Source organism: Callospermophilus lateralis, chromosome 11 (genome assembly GCF_048772815.1).
Source record: "Callospermophilus lateralis isolate mCalLat2 chromosome 11, mCalLat2.hap1, whole genome shotgun sequence".
NCBI classification, from domain to species: Eukaryota; Metazoa; Chordata; class Mammalia; order Rodentia; family Sciuridae; genus Callospermophilus; species Callospermophilus lateralis.
Window position 1 is genome coordinate 100,853,096 of NC_135315.1, and position 6,000 is coordinate 100,859,095.

A 6,000-nucleotide genomic window follows, 5' to 3' on the forward strand; every position below is an offset into this window, starting at 1 on the left:
TGAGCCATGGGGATTACAGGCATGTGCCACCATGCCTGGCTAACATCTCTTCTTTCTTGACAACTTCTTTCTTTAGTCCTGTTAATTGTATTATGTGACCTTTATGATTTACAGTAGTCTAGAAATGTAAAACCTAACAAAGCATGCCAGAAAGCACTTCTTAGTCATTTCAGTGTTAAAATCATTGTAGGTATAAGAGTTCTGAACAGAAGGCCCCTATGACATAACAAACAGATCACTCTCTTGGAATGCCTTGATAATATTGGATCCATCTGGCTTGATCTCTATTTCTTGTTTCTAATATCACAAGGAGCATGCACAGGTAGACTAGCTCCTTGATAATACCTATGAGTGTCTGCCATGGCTCTGAGCTAAAATTCCTCCTCCCTTACCACACTGTGCCTCGCCTCATCCACCCACACCACTCCTCTCATTCACTCCATCACTGCCACTGTTCTTCAGCATAATACCACTAGAAGCAGTAGAAGTGCTTGTGTCTGACAGGTTTGTGTCTGACAACTGCCTAGAAACAGCACATCAGTATTCCATAGAGTGGGTGGTTTTGAAGGAAGCTATAAAGGGTGGCTAGACTTACAAACCAAGCAGAAGACAGAGGGAGTGCAGCCAGTAGCTCTAAGTCTCAATCCCTGCATGAGCACATGTTCTCCTTTTTGATTACCCACTGCGTAACATTTATTTGGTTATTTACAAAGGTGCAGAAATGTTTCTAAGGGGGGAGGGAATTTGAGGAGAGGATCTGAAATCAGAATCCCTTGGAGGATAAATGTTTACTGTAAAATAATTTGTAAGATTTAGAATTTGTTTCCTCATATTGATTTCTTTTGGCTGGATCAATTTCGAAGGCAGAAGACAAATCTCCCTTTGGAAAAGGCAGGACATAGAAATAATATGGAGAATTGAGAAGTCTTTTTACTCATAAGCATTTTCACACAGTATAGTCCTGGTTAATTTTAATCATAGGCAGGAATGAGAATGACAATGACTGACACTAGTTATAAGCTGCATGTACCCATGTAGCTTAAGACATGGAAGAAAGCACCAAAGATAAATTATGTATATCCTGATAACCTTTAATAATGTATACCATGGAAAACACCTCTTTTGAAGAGGACCAGGAGAAAGAGGCCAGCAGGAGGAAAAGATGGGCAACAGCTGAACTGTGACATTGATTTCCATATTTTCCACTCCATATCCCTTACATTTTTTAAATCTTACCTGGGTCAGAAGAAAGAAGCAATATCCCTCTACATAAATCTACCAATAAGAAAGCTAGATGAAGCCCAAACAATCTGTTGGACACAAAATAGTGACTAATTTCCAGGGCAGAAAGAAGTATATGTCAAGTGTAAAGTAGGCTTAGCCATTCAGTGCATGCTGATGTGTCTTTTGATTTTATCTAACTCATTATTCATGAACAGGGATTTTCCAGTAATTTCCCTTCAAATGGTTGAACCTCCTATTCAAGAGGCATCAAGTTTCTCAGAGTAATTCTGATTTTGCAATAACGTTGACTTTCATATTGGACTTTTCTCATCGAGCAAATAAATCCCTTTCACAGAACACATGTGTTTGTTTCCATTTTCCTATAATGTTAAGGATGAAGTTCCACTATTTGTCAGCTAATTCTGATGTCTTCAGAAGCACTGCCAAAAATATTAGGTTGAAAATAGCACAGCCTTATTTTTAAGCAACTAGGCTAAAAATAAGGAGGTCTTCTTGTGGAGATAGCCAACAGAAGCCTTCATTTTGAAGTTTGGTAGCAGAGCCTCCGTAGCCCTTACTTTTGTTTCACTTAATTTTCCATTTATCAGGGAGAAGACAGTCAGTGTATTCAAGCTTGTTATAGATTTTATAACACTTTAAAGACCTCTGTTTCACAAGCATAAGAAAATTGAAAGATTACAGAAGATAAAATCAATACCAACCTTATTTTTAATAGGTGGACTTTATTACTGTATGTTTAAACACCAAAGTTCAGTCATTCAAAACTTAGCTAACCAAATACAACAAAAAAGGGACCCAACATGGTGGTTGGCGAGGAGGCAGCACTTTCAATGCTTCCGCAGTAACGGGAGCAGACAGGCCCATTAATACACCTACATGCGACCTTCTGAGGGACTTCTAGTAAAACTCCGCTGAAAGGAGATCTGCCGGGAATTAGTAAGTCTATTGGAGGGGTCAGTTTGTCCCAGAGGAGTGAATCTCGGCAACGCGGAGATAACATATAATAAACATACCATCATATGTTTATTTTTCTTTATGGTGAGTAAAATTAGTGTTTGGCCACTCTAAAAAACAAACAAAAAAAATGTTTATTCTCAAAACTACTATTTCCCAACTGAACTTAATCTTACAATATACTGTATGAACATAAGCATATAATAGTAATGTAAATTAAGAGTAGCCACTCTCTTCTCTTCACATTCTGCTTCCATATGTGCTGCTTTTTCATTTTTAAATGCCTCTCCTCTGCCTAGAGTGTCCATATAAACTCGAATCATTTTCAAAATTGCTTCATACATTTACTGTTTCCATGGTTCTTTGCTGCTATCAAGCATTCATTATGGCATATTAGAGTAATACAACTTGCATTCACCTCAACCAAGAGCATCTTGAGTACATAAATTTTATCTTCTATCTCAGTAGACCCATTCCCTAATACATATCAGTAAAGGATGTAAGTATTATATTTAATTAACAAACCAAATTCTCAATTCGCTAGTAGGAATTTATCAGTCATATTCTGTAGAATGCCTACTTTTTCACAAATACCAAGCTGCATAGAAAAGATTCCTTGTATTACTGTTAGAGAAAATTTATACAACTGTGCATTATATGTTCAGTATTACAGAAATAGCTTTACCATTGCTTAACATCTATTTGACACTGAATTTTCATAGCACATACTCACAAGTGAACAATTGAAGTTACAGGGATATATATTTCTGAGAGAACTTCCCAGTGACATGGAAGTTTTCTCCATGTTATACAAGTCCCCTTGATTCTTTTCTATTTATGAAATCAGAATCCCAGATACATATGCCAGACATTTCTGCTTAAAATCGATAGACTTTGAATAAACTATATTGCTTTTACATAACTGGTCCCTGTGTCTTCTCTTATTTTAAGATAAGATATTTATCTTACATGTCAGAAAGCTTAATACAAAAATATATTCTTCTACATAACTGGAGAAAATTATGCAAGCTAATTCACTGATAGGGTATTAACAAACAGAAAAAACCACCCCCCCTCAAAAAAATAACACCAAGGTGGTGTTGTGGCTCAGTGGTAGAACACTCACCTAGCACATGTGACGCCCTGGGTTTGATCCTCAGAAGCAAATAAAATAAATAAAATCAAGGTATTATGTCCAATGACAATTAAAATATAAATATTAAAAAAACACCAAGCAAACAAAGAAACAAACAAACGAACAACAACAACAACAACAACAAAAAAACTACCCAGTCAATAACTGGGCAAAAGAACTAAACAGGAATTTCTTAAAATAAACACGTATTTCCAAAATACATATAAAAAACTCTTCTACATCTCTAACAATGAGGTTAATGCAAATCAAAACTACACTAAGACTTTACTCCAGGAATAATGGTAATGATCAAGAAAACAAACAGTAATACTTACTGCTAAGGATGTGGGGGAAAGGCACATTTGTACACTGCTGGTGGGACTACATACTGGTACAACCACTCTGGAAAACAGTTTTGAGATTCCCCAAAATCTAAGAAGGGAACCGCAATATGAACCAGCTATCCCATGCCTTGGTATTTCCCCAAAATTAGTAAAATAAAATTTTCCTACTATAGTAATACAGTCACATGTGTGTTTACAAGAGCACAATTCACAATAAGTAAATTATGAAATTAACCCAGGTGCCTCTGAATAGATAAAAGGATTAAGAAATTGTGCTGCACGTACATATGACGGAGTATTACTCAGCCATAAAAAACAAATTATGTCATTTTCTGGTAAATGGGTGGAATCAAAGAATATCATGCTAAGTTAAATAAGTCAAACAAAGAAATTCAAAGGTCAAATATTTCATATGTGTAATCTGGAGTTAAGTAAAAAAATAGAAGGGAAGAACAAATTATCATAGATGTAGGAAAGATCATTAATGCAGAAAAAGGAGATTCAGAGGCAGAGTAGAAATGGGAATGGAAAAGCAATGAAGAAGGAATTTTTTTTTTTTTAAAGAGAGAGCGAGAGTGGAGAGAGAGAATTTTAATATTTATTTTTTAGTTATCAGCGGACACAACATCTTTGTACGTGGTGCTGAGAATCGAACCCGGGCCACACGCATGCCAGGCGAGCGTGCTACCACTTGAGCCACATCCCCAGTCCAAGAAGGAATTCTTTAAAATTCATGTTATTTGCATATATAAGTATACCACAGGAGACTGCACCTTTATGTATAAGTAAAAAGAAACAATAAAATATAAATAAATAGACAAGTGAAAGGAAGTCCAGGAGTATAGAATGAGGAGAATGGAGAAAGAAGAGTAGGCCAAGAGAGAAAAGAGAGAATCATGAACTCAAGTGGAATTCCATGCATGTATGATTTTGTTGGGATAAACTAAACTACTATGTCAAACTATAAACTCTAATAAAAATAATATTGAAAATGTATCCTCACTTGTAATGACAATCCTGGTAACATAATGGTAAGCTACTTTCCAAAATTGTTTTGACTCTCATTTTGCTTTAATTGCTACTTTAAATTATTTATAATTTTAGGCAAAATTAAATTAGAAATTTTGTGTATCAAGATTCATGCTGATCTACACAGATTATTTTTATCATCATGAAAGACACTAAAGCATCTACATTTTTAAGAAACAAGGCTGAAGAGTAATACATAGTACAGCCTGCAACATCAATGAGTTACTATTTCTAGCAATATTATATCCACTTCTAGCAATAAGTAACCTAATCAGCCTTTCAAAAATTCCAATGGGAACATGATTTTTATTGTATATAGTAAGAAAACTATTTAAATGCCAAATTCTAAATTCAAAAATTTAATTCCATTTAAAAGAGATTCTTAATATAGTATGTAGCCCATATTCTTGTATATCAGTAGAAATCACCATTAAATCTTTATAAAAATATATTATAAAAGAGGAGTTGTAACCTGATTTATAGAAACAAAGTAGATGATTTGAGTGAATGTTGAAGTTGCCAGTAGCAAACTGAAGAACATGTGTGCACAGTATGTGGGAGGCAAACCCTGCAGACCCCACAGAACAGTATTATGGCTCAAGGGGGACCACATCAGGTTCCCTCACAGAAGCTTGAACTTCAGATTCCTGTATAAGTCTCTTGAATTCTAAATATGTACCCAATTCATGAAGGCAAACTAAACATACAAATGAGCTACAAAAGATGGACTAGGAATACAAGGAAAACTTCCCACATTTGCTACTATTGTAATTAAAAAAATCTGCTTATAATCAGTGTTTATTAACATACACCACTGTTAATTTTAAGGAAACATTTCAAATATTTTGGAAATAATGGTGATTGATGTATATACCAAGTTTTTGTCTTCAATATCTGCATTGAATGAAAGCAGTTTTGTTGTTACTTATTTGTTATTATAAATGATTCATAGTGGAGAAAAGTTTTACCTTTGTTGTTGTGAATATTTGTATTAGCAACATTTTATATAAGAATAATTTCACAATCCTCTTCTTCATATTGTAGGGCCTGTTCAGTTTTAACCAAGAAATAGATTGTAAATTTGGGAAATCCAAGAAAAATATTTCACATTTTACTCATTAGATATAACTAAATGGTATTAATCATTTTACTTTCTAAACATTTCATCAAATCCATTTCCTACAAAACAAATGGCTACATTTACCTTCAACAAGGGTGTGTTGCCATCACTGTCACACAGGTTAATGTTACATTTCCTCTTCACTAGAAGAGCCACCATGGGGGAATTGCCAT